Raw genomic sequence first — 21,043 nt, forward strand, 5'->3', positions numbered from 1 at the left:
CCTTCTTCTTCACACTTACATCCTCTAAACCACCGTGAAGCCCCTCAGATGTGGAAGCATCCAATAAAACATTCAGAACTTCTTGAATAGATTGCTCCACGTCAACCTGATTATGAACAAGGTCTTCCTCTGTCGTCGCCGATACCACGCCCACGTCCTCCACTGCACCAGGGAGGGTTAGACATATCGGCGATTCTTCAACCTCACCCTCTACCTCCTCACTCCACGATTTACAAGGCAATATATGTTGTTGTGTAGCAGCAGCATATGATCGCTGCTCTGTTGAAACATCAAACCGCCTTACTTCCGTCGTTTTATCACGTCTTGTAGGGCATTGCGCCGCCATATGGTCATACATCCCACAAAGCCTGCACGTACGCCTTTGTCCTGAGTACGTAACGTACACTTGCGTACGAAAGTCCTCCATAACCACATACGATGGAATAGGGTGCTTGAGGGACATTTTCAGGGAGAAAGACCCCTCCAGCATACCAACTAGAGGACCATCATGCCACCGTTCCATAGTTGCCATATGAACCGTGCCATAGCGTGCAAAAACATTCCTCAAATCACTCTCGTCCGCCTCAAAAGGAACGGTTCGTACCTTGATCCAGGTGTAAAAACGGGAGACGTCGTGAAGGCGAACAGTGACACCAGGATTAACGGTTTTGATCACATCCTGATATGTGGCAACCATATTTTCGTAAGTAATATTTTGTCTGAATTTGACAAAAGCCTCGAATTGCCGTTCAAAGAGACACCATAAAGATCTTCATTATTGATACCATATGTATCTCGGAGTATCGCAGTAAGCAGTAGATGTGTATTCTGAATGTTGAACGAGCCTGTCACTAATTGAAGGCAGACGGTGTTGACTCGCCTACGTGCACCTTCCGCCATTGTGAATGCACTGAGGAAAACTGCGCAGCAATCAACAGAGTCAGGAGCTACTGCACAGCCTGGTAAACTGCGCAAGAACAAACTCAAACAGGAGCGTCTGCACAGCACGTCCACTCGGCCCGGAAGCGAAGAGGACAATGTCTTTATCCAATTATTTCTCTGACTGGTTAAGTCATGATAGTCAGTAGAAGATTTGTTGCCTTACGCGACTTCCACATGTTAGAACTTTTTCCTCGCCTATTCTTCTTATACTCCTTGACTATAAGTCTTGGTATGGGGGAGTGTGGGTGAAAAGTTCAATAGATAGGAGTAGAGATATAGTAACGATAGTTTCATTACCGGCTACTAGTTAAGGTAGGGTAAGTCACGCTCCCGTTTTTCCCGCCTTTTCTCCCCCACCCCTAAAGTGATAGTTTGATTGCTGGCTGCTTGTTAACGTAGGGTCAGTCTAGCTCCCGCTATCCCTTCCCCTCCCTCTTCCCCCCCCTCGAAAGGTGACGTGTGGGGCTCTGGTCAAACAGTAAATCACTCGACTCGCAGATCCCAACACTACTGTAAGTACATGCCTGCCTTGTATTCTAGTGGATTTATTGGTTAAAAGCTTCACTTTTGACCAATAATTAACTTAGTCCTTTCAGTCTTGCTCTAGGTTGACTGTTGCAATAATCACCACGTCTTTTGAGTAATGTACACTGCCATGGAGAGTGATTATTTAAGCAGTGGGTAACCTGTCTATCTTTTCAGCTTGGATGTCAGAGAGGGTCACCTGTCAATCAACGAGAAGAACAGGAGAAGGACTAACGTCCAGAGACTTCTCCATTTTGCATTTAAGTACCTGTGCACCTGTATGAAATTGCAGGACGTAACCCCACATCATTGCAGCTGTAAAAGAACCTGCTTTCCTGTCATCGGGAGAGATTACTCACTGGTATACTGTGAAGAACTAGCCAGTGAATGTTTTATTGTTTTATGTTTGATTTAATAAATAATAAAGTGTTTATCTTTGTGAATTATTATTTCTTTTTCTATTCATTAATTTTCCTGAGGAGGAGCCAGCCTGAGTAATACTGTCTGAAGTTGTTACAGGGCTGAGTAAGCCTTCACAGCCATAAATGAAATCGAAAGAAACCCAAAGTATTTCTTCTCCTATGCCAAATCAAAGTCGAGAACAAAGTCCAGTATTGGACTCCTACTTAAACAAGATGGGTCCTACACAGATGACAGCAAGGAAATGAATGAGCTACTCAAGTCCCAATATGACTCAGTTTTTAGCAAGCCGCTAACCAGACTGAGAGTCGAAGATCAAAATGAATTTTTTATGATTAGATTAGATTTTGCCACCGAAGTGGCTAGTTTATTGTGCACCCCATATCCATCCTGTGGACGGTAGCGCGAGAGCATATGGATACACAAAAGGCCTAGGAACTAGGCCCCAAATTCAATTCAATTCAATTCAAAGTTTGTTCTCTATAAGGATTACAATGTTGAATTTACAGAATTTGGTTATTGTGTGGTTTACATGTAGTTAAATAATGATTACAGAGTGTACCACTAGAACGCCCAGCATGGCTAGGTATTTCGGGCAGACTTGGTTTAATTCTTTATTTTAAAATATTACAAATTATGAGGTAAGTTGGTATTATGGCTAAGTGACTAAATACTAGTTTGTGAGTTTAGCAATGTGAATGCTTTTGTTTTGGCACAGTACATAGTTTCAGTATTGGAGTATCATAGGATTCATTATTTTAAGATTGAGATTAATATTTCTGTTTATGGTCAAATGGGTGAGTGAGTGTAAGTGTGAACCACCAGGTGGTATTCGTGTAGTTAGTTGATGGGGTGTATCAGGGAGATAAGATGTTTTCTAATGGTAGTTTTGAAGGTGGTGAATATGTCTGCAGTTCTAGAGTTCTCAGGTAGGGTATTCCAGATTTTAGGGCCTTTGTCATACATTGAATTTTTGTAAAGGTTTAGTCGGACACGGGGAATGTCGTAGAGATGTTTGTGTCTGGTGTTATGCCTGTGGGTTCTGTCACAACTATCAAGAAAGCGTTTTAGGTCAAGGTTGATATTGGAGTTTAAGGTCCTGTAGATGTAGATTGCACAGTAGTAAGTGTGGATGTACTGAACAGGGAGTAAGTTTAGATCTATGAAGAGTGAGGGGGGGTGTTGCCAGGGATGGGATTTAGTGATTATTCTTACTGCAGCTTTTTGTTGGGTCATTATTGGCTTTAAGTGTGTTGCTGCAGTTGATCCCCAAGCACAAATAGGTGAGGTATGGATAAATAAGTGAGTGGTATAGTGTGAGAAGGGCATTTTGCGGCACGTAGTATCGTATCTTGGAGAGGATCCCAACCGTTTTGGATACTTTTTTGGTTATGTGTTGGATATGGGTGCTGAAATTCAGGTTGTTGTCAAGGTATAGGCCTGGGAATTTGACCTCATTATGTCTGGTAATTAGAGTGTTGTCGATCTTAATGTTAATTTGTGCATCTCCTGCTCTGCTACCAAACATAATATAGTAGGTTTTGTCAGTGTTAAGCGTAAGTTTATTGGCTGTCATCCAAGTCGATATTTTGATCAGCTCCTCGTTAACAATGGTGTTGAGGGTGACAAGATTAGGGTGAGAGATGACATAAGTCGTGTCGTCAGCAAAGAGAATGGGTTTCAGGTGTTGGGATACGTTTGGAAGATCATTGATGTATATGAGGAAGAGCAGGGGACCAAGGACACTTCCCTGCGGAACTCTTGTATCAAGTGGCCGCGTTGTTGATGCTGTGTCTTTAATGGTGACATACTGATACCTATTAGTAAGGTAAGATTTGAAATAAGAAAGCGCATGGCCTCTTATACCGTAATGGTCAAGTTTGTGGAGTAGGATGTCGTGGTCTACTGTTTCAAAAGCTTTTCTTAGGTCAATAAAAATTCCTAGTGGATATTCCTTATTTTCCAATGCTGTGTAAAGCAGATCTAGCATTTTTATGATTGCATCATTAGTGCTTTTATTTTTTCTGAATCCAAATTGGCAGGGGTTGAGTATGTTTTGTGTTGTTATAAATGAATACAGTCTCCTGTGCACGAGTTTCTCAAAGATTTTGGATAGCAATGGTAAGTTTGATATTGGCCTATAGTTGTTTAAGTCCGTAGGGTCATCACCTTTATGTATTGGTGTAACCCTTGCCATCTTGAGTAGTTTCGGGAAGGTGCTAGTTTCTAGTGACTTGTTAAAAAGTAATGAAATAGCATGCGAAAGGATATGGGCCGCTCGCTTGTACAGTAATGGTGGGACATTAGAGAGATTCCCTGAGTTGTTTTTAAGTGACTTTATAATCTCGGTGACTTCCGAGGGCTCAGTTGGTGCAAGATAGAAGGAATTTGGGAAATTCCCATCTAGGTAGTCCACGGCATGGGCATTGGTATGTGGGATTTTATTGGCGAGATTAGATCCTATGGTTGAGAAGAAGTCGTTTATCTTGTTAGCTGTGTCAGTGGGATATAGTGGTGTTTCATTAGGTTTAGTTAGGACAATATTCTTGGTTTTTTTAAGTTTGTGGGTCCCTAGAATCTGAGAGAGTGTTTTCCAGGTCTTTTTTATATCTCCTCTAGTGTCTGTGAATCTACTGGAGTAGTATAGTTGTTTGGCTTTCTTTATTACTTTGGTGAGAACTGATGAATAGTGTTTAAGAATATCTTTGTGTATTAAGCCCTGTCTATATTGCTTTTCATATTGGTGTTTCTTGTCATTGGATTTCAGAATGGTGCTGGTTAGCCATGGGCAACCAAGCCGTTTGTTTGTGATCTGTTTCGTTTTTATTTGACAATGTTTGTTGTATAGTCTAAGTAATTTGTTAAGAAAAATGTCTGTCCAGTCATCAATACCATTGGCATTGGAGAATTCTGTAGGCCAGTCAACAGTCTCTAGGCCAGCTGTGAACTTCCTTATTGAGGCCTCGTCATGGAGTCTAAATGAGACTTTGTTGTATTCAAGTGGTGGTTTACTAATGTTAGTCAGGAGGAAGGTAGGGTAGTGGTCTGTAGTGCTATCTGTGATTATCCCTGATTTAAGGGGGGCTAGTATATTGGTCCATATGTGGTCTATTATGGTTGCACTTGTCTCAGTGAGCCTGGTTGGTTTAGTTATTGTTGGTATGAGAAGTGTGTTGTTCATTTTGTTGATGAAATCAGTTACAGGCTGATCATCTAGTAAGCCAAGGTTGATGTTGAAGTCTCCAGCTAAGAGAAGGTGGTGCTTATTCATTTGTCTGTTTGTTATTAGTGACTTTAATTTCTCACTGAAATTTGGGATGTTTGTGTGAGGTATCCGGTAAATGGCACCGATTGTTATAGGTGTCTTAAGGTTTTTTTACAGTAAAATTAGCAAAAATGTATTCCCCATATTCATCACTAGAGCAAGTGGTGCTAATACAAGATAATTGGTTAGAGTAATAGATTGCAATACCACCCCCAACTTGGTTTGGTCTGCAGTTGTGAATTGCCGTGTATCTTGGTAGAGGGTAGTTGAAAATACTAGTTTAAAAAAGTATAGAATAAAAATGGTCAATGAAAGAAGTTTACAATAAGTTTGATCAATATAGTTTAAAGCAAAATTGGGCAATAATAGGGATTTAGAATAAAATTGGGCAATTGAGTATTCTTAAAGTGAGGTAGAATTATTGAGGACATGTTATGGCTAGTTTATAATAAAATAAGATGGAACAGTGATGCGGTAATTTAAAAAAAAAAAAGGAGATAGATTCTGTAGATATTAAATACAATTAAGACTATGAGGTAGAATGGTCGTTGAATACAACAATGACAATCAAAAGTAGCTGGGGTATTAGAATTTTAGGGGAGCACAAATTTATGACAATATAACACTAACTGTGGACTATGGGTATTATCTGCACTTTACTCTGATTCTGTTTGTCCAGCCTCACTTAGGAATGTTTTAAGGTGATGTTCTATAGAGATGGAGTATCTCTTCCCAGTGGGCTGTTTCCTAACTGCGATTTTTCCATCCCTCACAAAGCACTGGTGGATTTTTTGGGCATAGCGTAATTTTCTTAGCCGATAAAGAAGGTTTTGTCTTATTTTGGTAAGGCACTCATTGAGGTAAACATCAGTTTTCATAGAAATAGATGTTTTTAGTAGGTTGTTTCTTTGTAGGCAAAGGGTTAACAGGAATACATATGGATTTATATCTACATATCTATAGTTCACTTATCTGTTACAAGCAAATTTAGGAAATTTGCTTAGTATATCTGGTATCTTATTTTCATTAATAAGATATCTTGACATGTTACATGGGTTATTACACTGTCTCTGTATTCCTCAATAAGTGGACAATTAAGCACATAGTGTTCAAGAGAGTGACCATATGCCTGATCACATAATTTACATTTAGTTTAATCATCATCTGTGTGTCTCCCAAACTGCCAGAAGTACTTGTAACCAAGCCTAAGCCTGGCCACTACAACATCAGTCAGTACTTGTAACCAAGCCTAAGCCTGGCCACTACAACATCACTCAGTACTTGTAACCAAGCCTAAGCCTGGCCACTACAACATCAGTCAGTACTTGTAACCAAGCCTAAGCCTGGTCACTACAACATCAGTCAGTACTTGTAACCAAGCCTAAGCCTGGTCACTACAACATCAGTCAGTACTTGTAACCAAGCCTAAGCCTGGCCACTACAACATCAGTCAGTACTTGTAACCAAGCCTAAGCCTGGTCACTACAACATCAGTCAGTACTTGTAACCAAGCCTAAGCCTGGTCACTACAACATCACTCAGTACTTGTAACCAAGCCTAAGCCTGGTCACTACAACATCACTCAGTACTTGTAACCAAGCCTAAGCCTGGTCACTACAACATCAGTCAGTACTTGTAACCAAGCCTAAGCCTGGCCACTACAACATCAGTCAGTACTTGTAACCAAGCCTAAGCCTGGCCACTACAACATCAGTCAGTACTTGTAACCAAGCCTAAGCCTGGTCACTACAACATCAGTCAGTACTTGTAACCAAGCCTAAGCCTGGCCACTACAACATCAGTCAGTACTTGTAACCAAGCCTAAGCCTGGTCACTACAACATCACTCAGTACTTGTAACCAAGCCTAAGCCTGGCCACTACAACATCAGTCAGTACTTGTAACCAAGCCTAAGCCTGGTCACTACAACATCAGTCAGTACTTGTAACCAAGCCTAAGCCTGGTCACTACAACATCAGTCAGTACTTGTAACCAAGCCTAAGCCTGGCCACTACAACATCAGTCAGTACTTGTAACCAAGCCTAAGCCTGGTCACTACAACATCAGTCAGTACTTGTAACCAAGCCTAAGCCTGGTCACTACAACATCACTCAGTACTTGTAACCAAGCCTAAGCCTGGTCACTACAACATCACTCAGTACTTGTAACCAAGCCTAAGCCTGGTCACTACAACATCAGTCAGTACTTGTAACCAAGCCTAAGCCTGGCCACTACAACATCAGTCAGTACTTGTAACCAAGCCTAAGCCTGGCCACTACAACATCAGTCAGTACTTGTAACCAAGCCTAAGCCTGGTCACTACAACATCAGTCAGTACTTGTAACCAAGCCTAAGCCTGGCCACTACAACATCAGTCAGTACTTGTAACCAAGCCTAAGCCTGGTCACTACAACATCAGTCAGTACTTGTAACCAAGCCTAAGCCTGGTCACTACAACATCAGTCAGTACTTGTAACCAAGCCTAAGCCTGGCCACTACAACATCAGTCAGTACTTGTAACCAAGCCTAAGCCTGGTCACTACAACATCAGTCAGTCTGTTCACATTGCAAGTTGCTCCATAAACATACTTATCTATGTTCATGGAAATATAAACACAAATGCAGTATAATGTGATCCTTTATTGACAACGTTTCACCCACACAGTGGGCTTTTTCAAGTCACACACAGATCCGTGTGTGACTTGAAAAAGCCCACTGTGTGGGCGAAACGTTGTCAATAAAGGATCACATTATACTGCATTTGTGTTTATATTTCCATTGTGTCGGTATTTTATACCATTTATTTCTATCTATGTTCATGTTATCATAGTGGGTTATAGATCTACTCAGGCTTCTAACAGCATTCCTATAACAATCATTTTCATTATTTACTTCTCTCCTAATATTATTCCTAATGCTAGACACAGTTATACCAAAGTGTCAGGGGCCCGAGACTGTTCAACTGCCTCCCAGCATACATAAGGGGGATTACCAACAGACCCCTGGCAGTCTTCAAGCTGGCACTGGACAAGCACCTAAAGTCAGTTCCTGATCAGCCGGGCTGTGGCTCGTACGTAGGTTTGCGTGCAGCCAGCAGCAACAGCCTGGTTGATCAGGCGCTGATCCACCAGGAGGCCTGGTCACAGACCGGGCCGCTGGGGCGTTGACCCCCGAAACTCTCTCCAGGTAAACTCCAGGTACATTCTCCTTCTGGGTACTCTTCTTGGCTAACATATCAACTTTATCATGAAGGAGTAATCCAATGTGTGATGGGATCCATAGCAATTGTACATTAATTCCTTTGTCCCTAATTTTTGAGTATCTATACCTGGCTTCTCCAATGAGCATGTTGTTGGAGTCATTATATGAGTCAAGAGCCTTCTATGATTTTTTATGAGAGAGCCACAAAATTTGGTTAACACAAGCCTATCTGATGTTATCCTGACGCCAAATGACTTCGAACAGGCGATAAATGACATGCCCATGCACTCTGCCCCAGGGCCAGACTCATGGAACTCCGTGTTCATCAAGAACTGCAAGAAGCCCCTATCACGAGCCTTTTCCATCCTATGGAGAGGGAGCATGGACACGGGGGTAGTCACACAGTTACTAAAAACAACAGACATAGCCCCACTCCACAAAGGGGGCAGTAAAGCAACAGCAAAGAACTACAGACCGATAGCACTAACATCCCATATCATAAAAATCTTTGAAAGGGTCCTAAGAAGCAAGATCACCACCCATCTAGACACCCATCAGTTACACAACCCAGGGCAACATGGGTTTAGAACAGGTCGCTCCTGTCTGTCTCAACTATTGGATCACTACGACAAGGTCCTAAATGCACTAGAAGACAAAAAGAATGCAGATGTAATATATACAGACTTTGCAAAAGCCTTCGACAAGTGTGACCATGGCGTAATAGCGCACAAAATGCATGCTAAAGGAATAACAGGAAAAGTCGGTCGATGGATCTATAATTTCCTCACTAACAGAACACAGACCGTAGTCGTCAACAGAGTAAAGCCCGAGGCAGCTACGGTGAAAAGCTCTGTTCCACAAGGCCCAGTACTCGTTCCCATCTTGTTCCTCATCTTCATATCCGACACAGACAAAGATGTCAGCCACAGCACCGTGTCTTCCTTTGCAGATGACACCCGAATCTGCATGACAGTGTCTTCCATTGCAGACACTGCAAGGCTCCAGGTGGATATCAACCAAATCTTTCAGTGGACTGCAGAAAACAATATGAAGTTCAACGATGATAAATTTCAATTACTCAGATATGGTAAACACGAGGAAATTAAATCTTCATCAGAGTACAAAACAAACTCTGGCCATAAAATAGAGCGGAACACCAACGTCAAAGACCTGGGAGTGATCATGTCGGAGGATCTCACCTTCAAGGACCATAACATTGTATCAATCGCATCTGCTAGAAAAATGACAGGATGGATAATGAGAACCTTCAAAACTAGGGAGGCTAAGCCCATGATGACACTCTTCAGGTCACTTGTTCTATCTAGGCTGGAATATTGCTGCACGCTAACAGCACCTTTCAAGGCAGGTAAAATTGCTGACCTAGAAAATGTACAGAGAACCTTCACGGCGCGCATAACGGAGATAAAACACCTCAATTACTGGAAGCGCTTGAGGTTCCTAAACCTGTATTCCCTGGAATGCAGGCGGGAGAGATACATGATTATATACACCTGGAAAATCCTAGAGGGACTAGTACCGAACTTGCAAACGAAAATCACTCACTACGAAAGCAAAAGACTTGGCATACGATGCAACATCCCCCCAATGAAAAGCAGCAGTGTCACTAGCACGTTAAGAGACTATACAATAAGTGTCAGAGGCCCGAGACTGTTCAACTGCCTCCCAGCTTACATAAGGGGGATTACCAACAGACCCCTGGCAGTCTTCAAGCTGGCACTGGACAAGCACCTACAGTCGGTTCCTGACCAGCCGGGCTGTGGCTCGTACGTTGGTTTGCGTGCAGCCAGCAGTGACAGCCTGGTTGATCAGGCTCTGATCCACCAGGAGGCCTGGTCACAGACCGTTCCGCGGGGGCGTTGACCCCCGAAACTCTCTCCAGGTAAACTCCAGGTAAACACTTGTTTCCCCACTACGGCTGTCTCTCATGAGGTCATTTATATGCATTCCTTCCTGCGTATAATTCCCGACTACCTGGACAAAATCTCCAGCTTCACCATTACTGTCTCCCAGGACAATATTTCCAGCTTCACCATTACTGTCTTTCAGGACAGCACCTCCAGGTTCACCATTACTGTCTACAAGGACAGCACTATCAGCCCCACATTTACTAACTACCAGGACATCACCTCCAGCCTTACAGTTTCTGACTACATGGCCAGCATCAAGGGCAGTACCATTCAGCCCAGACTTTTTTTGTTCCCATCTGTTGTAGAAAGCTTCCAGGTTGTCTATGAAAGCAGCTTTGATGTGCTCGCCTTGAATTAGAGAATAAAAAGTTAACTCTTGCACAACAACAATTAGAGGAAGGAGTATTTGTACATCATGCATCTAGTGCACATATTCCAACACCTAATTTACCTCCCTTCACAGAAGGTGAAGATATTACTTCATACATTATCAGGTTTGAAAATACCGCTACCCTCTGTGAATGGCCTGCTGACACCTGGGCTACCAGGTTAGGAATGTTATTTTCTGGTACAGCTTTGAATATCTATGCAACTTTGTCGCAGGATGTCATATGTAATTATAACCTACTGAAGAAGGCAATCCTTAAAGCATATCAAAAAAACACAAATTCTTATAGGAAAGATTTCAGGTATGCCACCTTACAGCCTGGCCAAAACTTTCAGCAGTTACAGGTAACACTCTTTCGTTTGTTCGACTTTTGGATAGAGAGTTCAGGAATTGATCACAGTTATGAATCTCTTAGAGACTTCATGGTTGCTGACCAGTTCCTGACAGCTCTTCCCCACCAGATAAGAACATTCATTAGAGAACGTAATCTGATTAAAGCTGAGGAAGTTGCTGAGGCCGCTGACTTGTATGCTGAGGCTCGCAATTCCTATAAAGACCTAAAGGGATCGAACCTTAAGGGCAATAGTTCACCTGAACCAAAGATTAAGAAGCCTACAGTAGAAGCAAAGTCACCAGCTATTATACCAACATGTCATCGGTGTGGTGGTATCGGACATAAACGTCCAGATTGTCCTTCCAAGAAAATAGAGAAAGTTGGAAGTTGTTTTGTTGACGGTAATGACCAAGCACCCTTCAGTTCAAGAGCAGTTAATGGTATAAAAATCTCTGATATATTACGTGACACTGGAAATACGTGCATCGTAATTTCGGACAAACTGTTCCCTTACTTTAAAGCCTCTCGTGTGTCCTCTATTCTTTCAGATTACTTGGGTCGTGAAAATACTTTCCCTACAATACGTTGTTACTTGAAAACTAAATGGTTCTCCGGTTGGACTAATGCGGTACTAGCCCCAATTACTTGTTCTATAATAGTGGATAACATTAAAGGTGCCGTTCTTCCTTCAGAGGCGGATCTTTCGTCACCACCCGTGGATCTAAGTTTTCCAGTTCTTCCTTGCAAGTTAAATGATTCCCTTAACAATTCCGCACCAGAAGCTGCATTATCTCGTACTTTTCATTTGGGGGTGGAAACAAATGATATTGCTCTCGATAGTGAGGTAGCAGGATCACCTGTCCACTCGTCAGGTGAAAATAAGGGTATTGCCTTCAGCACTCTCAATGTCTTGACTAGGGCTCAGACCATAACCTCGGCTTCTCCTACCTCCTCTTCTCCCACCGTAAGTCCTTTTATTTTCCCAGATTTTATGTCCAAGGATGACTGTCAATATACAGCGCAATTGCCCTTCACTTCGGGATTGTCATAATCAAGCTTTTAACAACAAAGTTATCCATGGGAGATACGTATCTCATAAGTTTGAATATATTAATGGTATCCTATATAAATCTGTATTTAAATTTCATTCTTCAGCGATAGATTATTCCCTCCTGGTTGTTCCTAAACCATGTCGAGAGGCTGTTCTTCAAATGGCTCATGATTTGCCAGTGACCAAACACTTGGCCCATCGTAAGACGTGGCATAAGCTCAAGCACACTTATTTTTGGCCAAGCATGTATTCTCAGGTTACAAAGAAGTATAGTTCTTGCAATAGGTGTCAGGTGCTTACTGCACAAAATACACACACTCCTAGATCCTGTATATTTATTAATCTAAAACTTCCCTCCTGCAGAAACGAAATACTCCACCATAGAAAAGGAATGTTTGGCCCTTGTGTGGGGTATCTCCAAACTTAAATTTTATCTACTGGGAAAAGGATTCACTTTAGAAACGGATCACAAGCCTTTGATATACCTAGAAACTTTTAAGGGAACCAACAGTTATCATGTGGGGTTCGAACACGTGGATAGGGTAAAGTAATACTCACGTAGGCTGGTAGTACGTATAATTACGGATAATGTGGGAAGCGCCCAAACAGCCATGACCTACCTCCTTGCTCACTCTCGAATAACTGACCGCCCACAGTACCCATATGTGAGGGGGTCTTTGAATACTGCTGTGGTCAGCACAATATGAATACAGACAGTGATTCACGCAGAGACGGTTGGTAGTGAGTCATCTACTGGTACACTGGTTACTGGTAACTGGTTACTACTACTGAGACAGTCGCCTCTTGAGGTGGACCTTGGCACTCCAAGCTTTTAAGTTCCATATTGTGTATATCAATGGTTCATCCAATTATTTCTCTGACAGGTTAAGTCTTGACAGTCAGTAAAAAAATTGTCTTACGCGACTTCCATGTGTTAGAACTTTTTCCTTGCCTATTCTTCTTATACTCCTTGACTATAAGTCTTGGTATGGGGGAGTGTGAGGGAAAAGTTCAATAGATAGGAGTAGCGAGGGAGTGTATAGTAACAATAATTTCATTGCTGGCTACTTGTTAAGGTAGGGTAAGTCTAGCTCCCGCTATTCCCCCCTTTTTCCCCCACCCCGAAAGTGATAGTTTGATTGCCGGCTGCTTGTTAAAGTAGGGTCAGTCGAGCTCCCACTATCCCTTCCCCTCCCTCTTCCCCCCCCCCGAAAGGTGACGTGTGGGGCTCCGGCCAAACAGTAATCACTCGATTCACAGCTCCCAACACTGCTCTTGGAATGACAGAATGGGTCACCTGCCAACCAATGAGTAGAATTGAAGGGGACAGACTAACGTCCTGAGACGTCCCATGTTTTATCTACTTGCCTGTGCACATGTATGAAGAATCAGGACATAACCCCTCATCATTGCAGCGGTAAAGAACCTGATTTCCTGTCATCTGGATAGATTATTTATGGCTATAGACTCTGTGAAGAACGAGCCGATGGGTTGTCACCAACACGTGCGACCCCCCCCCACATCATCAGCAACGGCTACGATTTCAACAACACACAGTGTCACCAACACCAGACACCCAGGTTTTATATATATTATCGTTGAATTCAGATTTCATTTATAGTTTTCATTTTTCATTTTCTTTAATGTAGGATCAATATTTCATATTTAAGTGTTTTATATTTTATATTTCCTAAATAATAAAGTGTTTATGTTTGTCAGTTTTTGTTCTTTTTCTATTCATTAATTTTCCTGAGGAGGAGCCAGCCTTGGTAATACTGTCTGAAGTTGTTACAGGGCTGAGTAAGTCTTCACACCTAGTAATGACCCTCGTATTGCAGATAGTCTTTTTAGTATGATAATAAGATGTTATCTTCATTATAGAATAATAAGAAAATATTATCACCTTTATATTATAATAATAAGGTAAAAGGACCCCAATGGAAATAAGTCACTTTGACTTTTTTGGGTTATCCTAGGTTCTCTACACATATGCTGCTATGTATGATAATTCTATGTAACTGTATTATTTGTGTATACCTGAATAAACTTACTTACTTACGCATATAAAATCAATTGCAGAGAGGGGCACTATCACACCTAGCATGACTGGGCATTTCAGGCAGACGAAGATTAATTCAAAACTATACTGGTACAGATTAAGCAGCATGTTGGTATTAAGGCTAAGTAACTGCATTACAGTTCGTAAATTTAGCAATGTGAACGGCTTTGTTTTGGTACAATACATAATTTCTATTGGAGCTCCTATATAGGAGTATCACAGGCAAACTTATGATTAGTTAAGATTCGATAGGTAATAGTTGTATTACGTATTTCTATGTTTATAGTCAATTGGGTGAGAGTAGGTGCGAATTGTGGAGAATCACAGTTATCGAGAGGTCTAGTGTGTTTTTTGTGTGTGTATGATACAAGACAATAGGCAATTTTCATGCAGTTAGATGACGGTGTGGTGTGTCAGGGAGATAAGATGTTTTCTAACGGTAGTTTTGAAAGTGATGAATGTGTCTGCAGTTCTAGAGTTTTCAGGTAGGGTGTTCTGGATTTTAGGCCCTTTCATGTACATTGAATTTTTTTATAGGTTTAGCTGGACACGGGGAATGTCATAGAGATGTTTGTGTCTGGTGTTATGCCTGTGAGTCCTGTCACAACTATCAAGAATGTGTTTTAGGTCAGTGTTAATGTTGGAATTTAATGTTCTGTAAATGTAGGTTGCACAGTAGTAAGTGTGGATGTTCTGAACAGTAAGTTTAGATCTATAAAGAATGGGGGGTATGTTGCCTGGGATTGGATTGCGTGATTATTCTTACTGCAGCTTTTTCTTGGGCTATTATTGTCTTTAGGTGTGTTCCTGCAGTTGATCCCCAAGCACAAATAGCGTAGGTGAGGTAGGGATAAATGAGTGATTGGTATAGTGTGAGAAGGGCTGATTGTGGCACATAGTAACGTATCTTGGAGAGGATCCCAACCGTTTTGGATACTTTTTTTGTTATGTGTTGGATATGGGTGCTGAAATTCAGGTTGCTTTCGGTTCTCCTCTCTGATTATCAATCTTTCCTATCACTTCTGAGTTCTGCCCGTCCACAGTCCCTTCGTTTCCTCGTCCGGCAGACACAGCTTTTGCACTTCTTGCAAAGTGTAAGTTGGAGCATCTCCCTTCAATGGGTACCAGCTTATGTTGGCATTCGGGGCAATGACGTGGCTGATCGCGTTGCATCCCTCACACACACACACACTTCCTACCATTACCTCCCTTGCACTGGGCAGTAGTGATTTCACAATGGATGTTTTAAAGGAAATCCGTCATTTATGGCAGAGGGGATCTGGCATGCTCCTTCTCTTCTTCGGCATTAAGCTCAGTCCGATTTTTCAACTGCCTGTGACCTTAGGTTTGCCACTGACCCACTTGTAGGTTGGGCATTCACGACTAGCAGCTCATCTGCACAGCCTTCGGATGATGGACTTTTCGTCCTGCCTGTGCAGCTCCTCTCAGCCTGAGACGGTGAAGCACTTCCTACTGTTGTGTCCCGTTACCACTCTACACAGACTCTCCTCCGCGCGGCCTTGCGCACATTCGAGGTGCAATCTTTGACCCTACGTCTCCTCAATGGGGAGAAGTTTGACCTTCCAGACCGCCAAGAGATCCTGGTCTGTACATGCGCACTTTTTCAATTCAATTCAATTCAATTCAAAGTTTATTCTCTATAAGGATTACAATGCTGAGTTTACAGAAATTTGGTTATTGTTTGGTTTACATGTAGTAAAATTGTGATTACAGAGTGTACCACTAGAACGCTTAGCATGGCTAGGCATTTCGGGCATACTTAGTTTTATTCTTAATTGTAAAATATTACAAATTATGAGGTAAGTTGGTATTATGGCTAAGTGACTAAATACTAGTTTGTGAGTTTAGCAATGTGAATGCTTTTGTTTTGGCACAGTACATAGTTTCAGTATTGGAGTATCACAGGATTCATTATTTTAAGACTGAGATTAATATTTCTGTTTATGGTCAAATGAGTGAGTGAGTCTAAGTGTGAACCACCAGGTGGTATTCGTGTAGTTAGTTGAAGGGGTGTATCAGGGAGATAAGATGTTTTCTAATGGTAATTTTGAAGGTGATGAATGTGTCTGCAGTTCTAGAGTTCTCAGGTAGGGTATTCCAGATTTTAGGGCCTTTGACATACATTGAATTTTTGTAAAGGTTTAGTCGGACACGGGGAATGTCGTAGAGATGTTTGTGTCTGGTGTTATGCCTGTGGGTTCTGTCACAACTATCAAGAAAGCGTTTTAGGTCAAGGTTGATATTAGAGTTTAAGGCCCTGTAGATATAGATTGCACAGTAGTAAGTGTGGATGTACTGAACTGGGAGTAAGTTTAGATCTATGAAGAGTGGGGGGGTGTGTTGCCAGGGATGGGATTTAGTGATTATTCTTACTGCAGCTTTTTGTTGGGTTATTATTGGCTTTAGGTGAGTTGCTGCAGTTGATCCCCAAGCACAAATAGCATAGGTGAGGTATGGATAAATAAGTGAGTGGTATAGTGTGAGAAGGGCATTTTGCGGCACGTAGTATCGTTCTTGGAGATGATCCCAACCGTTTTGGATACTTTTTTGGCTATATGCTGGATATGGGTGCTGAAATTCAGATTGTTGTCAAGGTATAAGCCTAGGAATTTTCCCCCATTATTTCTGGTAATTAGAGTGTTGTCAATCTTAATGTTAATTTGTGCATCTCCTGCTCTGCTACCAAACATAATATAGTAGGTTTTGTCAGTGTTAAGCGTAAGTTTATTGGCTGTCATCCAAGTCGATATTTTAATCAGCTCCTCATTCACAATGGTGTTGAGGGTGGCAAGATTAGGGTGAGAGATGACATAAGTCGTGTCATCAGCAAAGAGAATGGGTTTCAGGTGTTGGGATACGTTTGGAAGGTCATTGATTTATATGAGGAAGAGCAGGGGACCAAGGACACTTCTCTGCGGAACTCCAGTATCAAGTGGCCGTGTTGCTGATGCTGTGTCTTTAATGGTGACGTACTGATACCTATTAGTAATGTATGATTTGAAATAAGCAAGCGCATGGCCTCTTATACCATAGTGATCAAGTTTGTGAGTAGGATGTCGTGGTCTACTGTGTCAAAAGCTTTTCTTAGGTCAATAAAAATTCCTAGTGGATATTCCTTATTTTCCAATGCTGTGTAAAGCAGATCTAGCATTTTTATGATTGCATCATTAGTGCTTTTATTTTTCCTGAATCCAAACTGGCAGGGGTTGAGTATGTTTTGAGCCGTTATAAATGAATACAGTCTCCTGTGCACGAGTTTCTCAAAGATTTTGGATAGCAATGGTAAGTTAGATATTGGCCTATAGTTGTTTAAGTCTGTAGGGTCACCACCTTTATGTATTGGTGTAAACCTTGCCATCTTGAGTAGTTTCGGGAAGGTGTTAGTCTCTAGTGACTTGTTAAAAAGTAATGAAATAGCATGCGAAAGGACATGGGCCGCTCGCTTGTACAGTAATGGTGGGACATTAGACAGATTCCTCGAGTTATTTTTAAGTGACTTTATGATCTCATTGACATCCGTGGGCTCAGTTGGTGCAAGATAGAAGGAATTAGGGAAATTCCCATCTAGGTAGTCCCCGGCATGGGCATTGGTATGTGGGATTTTACTGGCGAGATTAGATCCTATGTTTGAGAAGAAGTCGTTTATCTTGTTAGCTGTGTCAGTGGGATGTAGTGGTGTTTCATTAGGTTTAGTTAGGACAATATTCTTGGTTTTTCTCAGTTTGTGGGTCCCTAGAATCTGAGAGAGTGTTTTCCAGGTCTTTTTTATATCTCCTCTAGTGTCTGTAAATCTACTGGAGTAGTATAGTTGTTTGGCTTTTTTTATTAGTTTGGTGAGAGCTGATGAATAGTGTTTAAGAGTATCTTTGTGTATTAAGCCCTGTCTATATTGCTTTTCATATTGGTGTTTCTTGTCAATGGATTTCAGAATGGTGCTGGTTAGCCATGGGCAACCAAGCCGTTTGTTTGTGATCTGTTTTGTTTTTATAGGACAATGTTTGTTGTATAGTCTAAGTAATTTGTTTAGAAAAATGTCTGTCCAGTCATCATTACCATTGGCCTTGGAGAATTCTGTAGGCCACTCAACAGTCTCTAGGTCAGCTGTGAGTTTCCTTACTGAGGCCTCGTCATGGAGTCTAAATGAGACTTTGTTGTATTCAAGTGGTGGTTTATTAATGTTTGTCAGGAGGAAGGTAGGGTAGTGGTCTGTAGTGCTATCTGTGATTATCTCTGATTTAAGGGGGGCTAGTATATTGGTCCATATGTGGTCTATTATGGTTGCACTTGTCTCAGTGAGCCTGGTTGGTTTAGTTATTGTTGGTATGAGAAGTGTGTTGTTCATATTGTTGATGAAATCAGTTACAGGCTGATCATCTAGTAAGCCAAGGTTGATGTTGAAGTCTCCAGCTAAGAGAAGGTGGTGCTTATTCATTTGTCTGTTTGTTATTAGTGACTTTAATTTCTCACTGAAATTTGGGATGTTTGTGTGAGGTATCCGGTAAATGGCACCGATTGTTACCTGGAGTTTACCTGGAGAGAGTTTCGGGGGTCAATGCCCCCGCGGCCCGGTCTGTGACCAGGCCTCCTGGTGGATCAGCGCCTGATCAACCAGGCTGTTGCTGCTGGCTGCACGCAAACCAACGTACGAGCCACAGCCCGGCTGATCAGGAACTGACTTTAGGTGCTTGTCCAGTGCCAGCTTGAAGACTGCCAGGGGTCTGTTGGTAATCCCCCTTATGTGTGCTGGGAGGCAGTTGAACAGTCTCGGGCCCCTGACACTTATTGTATGGTCTCTTAACGTTCTAGTGACACCCCTGCTTTTCATTGGGGGGATGGTGCATCGTCTGCCAAGTCTTTTGCTTTCGTAGTGAGTGATTTTCGTGTGCAAGTTCGGTACTAGTCCCTCTAGGATTTTCCAGGTGTATATAATCATGTATCTCTCCCTCCTGCGTTCCAGGGAATACAGGTTTAGAAACCTCAAGCGCTCCCAGTAATTGAGGTGTTTTATCTCCGTTATGCGCGCCGTGAAAGTTCTCTGTACATTTTCTAGGTCGGCAATTTCACCTGCCTTGAAAGGTGCTGTTAGAGTGCAGCAATATTCCAGCCTAGATAGAACAAGTGACCTGAAGAGTGTCATCATGGGCTTGGCCTCCCTAGTTTTGAAGGTTCTCATTATCCATCCTGTCATTTTTCTAGCAGATGCGATTGATACAATGTTATGGTCCTTGAAGGTGAGATCCTCCGACATAATCACTCCCAGGTTTTTGACGTTGGTGTTTCGCTCTATTTTGTGGCGTCTTAAGGATTTTTACAGTAAAATTAGCAAAAATGTATTCCCCATATTCATCACTAAAGCAAGTGGTGCTAAGACAAGATAATTGGTTAGAGTAATAGATTGCAATACCACCCCCAACTTGGTTTGGTCTGCAGTTGTGAATTGCTGTGTATCCTGGTAGAGGGTAGATATCTATTGTGTCCTGCTTAAGCCAGGTCTCAGTAAGAATAATGCAGGAGAAGGGTGTCTTTAGTGACTCAAGGAGTGCTAGGAGGTCATCATAGTGTTTGCTTAAGGACCTGATGTTGTAGTTAAGTACTGATAGACTTTTAGCATTGTTTAGGATAGTGGTGGCTTGTGATGCTGTGTAATAAAGGCAGTTACTTTCCAATAGGTTTTGATTGGGTGTCAGATTATGGAGGTTTAGATCAGGGTCAACATGATCAATCATCTTCTAGGTTTAAATTATGGTTATTTATATCCTGAGTTGTGTGTTGAGTTCTAGTACTGATATCTGTAGTGGCTTCAGGGCGCATCTGGGATTAATAATACGTCCAACCAATAGTCACCTGTCACTTTGACTATAGTGAATTATCTAGGTAATCTACACACACACTGCTATCTATGATAATTCATGTAACTGTATTTATGTGTACCTGTTCCTGAATAAACTTACACCTTCCATCCAATGGAAACAAGTAAGGACCCCAATGGAAATAAGTCACTTTGTCTGACTTATGGGGGGTTTATTCCAGGTTCTCTATACATATGCTGCTATGTAAGATAATCTATGTAACTATATTTATGTATACCTGAATAAACTTACACCTTCCATCCACCTTGGTGGAGTTATGTTTCCCGGACACTGGCAGGTCGGGTTCGATACGACGCAGTTGTCAGTGGCTCTATAACCCACAACAACAACAACCAGATGTTTCTCCTTTTGTTTGGTGTCAGTATTTTTCACTGTGGCAAGAGTAAGTTGACGAAAGTGGATCAACTAGCACTTAAATGTACAACTAACACAGCGTTTATTAATAAAGGATCGGGGACCAGGAGCTGGAGTGGGTTAATGAGTGGATATATTTCTCAGGTTACTCTCACTTGTATATAACATTATAGCAACGTTATAACACTATAACTGTTATTTATAACACTAATGACGTTATTTATAACACTAATGACGTTATTTATAACACTAATAACGTTATTTATAACTATAACAATGTTATTTATGCCACTATAACAATGTTATTTATGCCACTATAACAATGTTATTTATGCCACTATAACAATGTTATTTATGCCACTATAACAATGTTATTTATGCCACTATAACAATGTTATTTATGCCACTATAACAATGTTATTTATAACACTATAACAATGGTATTTATACCACTATAACAATGTTATTTATACCACTATAACAATGTTATTTATAACACTATAACAATGTTATTTATAACACTATAACAACGTTATTTATAACACTATAACAATGTTATTTATACCACTATAACAATGTTATTTATAACACTATAACAATGTTATTTATACCACTATAACAATGTTATTTATACCACTATAACAATGTTATTTATAACACTATAACAATGTTATTTATAACACTAT

At 41.3% G+C, this 21,043-nt stretch overlaps 1 protein-coding gene across 3 annotated transcripts in view; it reads left to right on the forward strand.

Annotated features, from left to right (window-relative positions):
* The first annotated feature begins 20,285 nt into the window (after positions 1 to 20,285).
* LOC138853566 (zinc finger protein 84-like) overlaps positions 20,286 to 21,043 on the forward strand; it is a 60,995-nt gene continuing 60,237 nt past the window's right edge. The window contains exon 1 of one of the 3 annotated variants that reach the window (XM_070091034.1): positions 20,286 to 20,360. The gene's annotated coding sequence lies outside the window, so the exon portion shown is untranslated. Of the gene's footprint in view, positions 20,386 to 21,043 lie in introns of all 3 variants that reach the window. The other 2 variants (XM_070091032.1, XM_070091035.1) reach the window with 2 other exon arrangements.

This window comes from Cherax quadricarinatus, chromosome 33 (assembly GCF_038502225.1).
Source record: "Cherax quadricarinatus isolate ZL_2023a chromosome 33, ASM3850222v1, whole genome shotgun sequence".
Lineage (NCBI taxonomy): Eukaryota > Metazoa > Arthropoda > Malacostraca > Decapoda > Parastacidae > Cherax > Cherax quadricarinatus.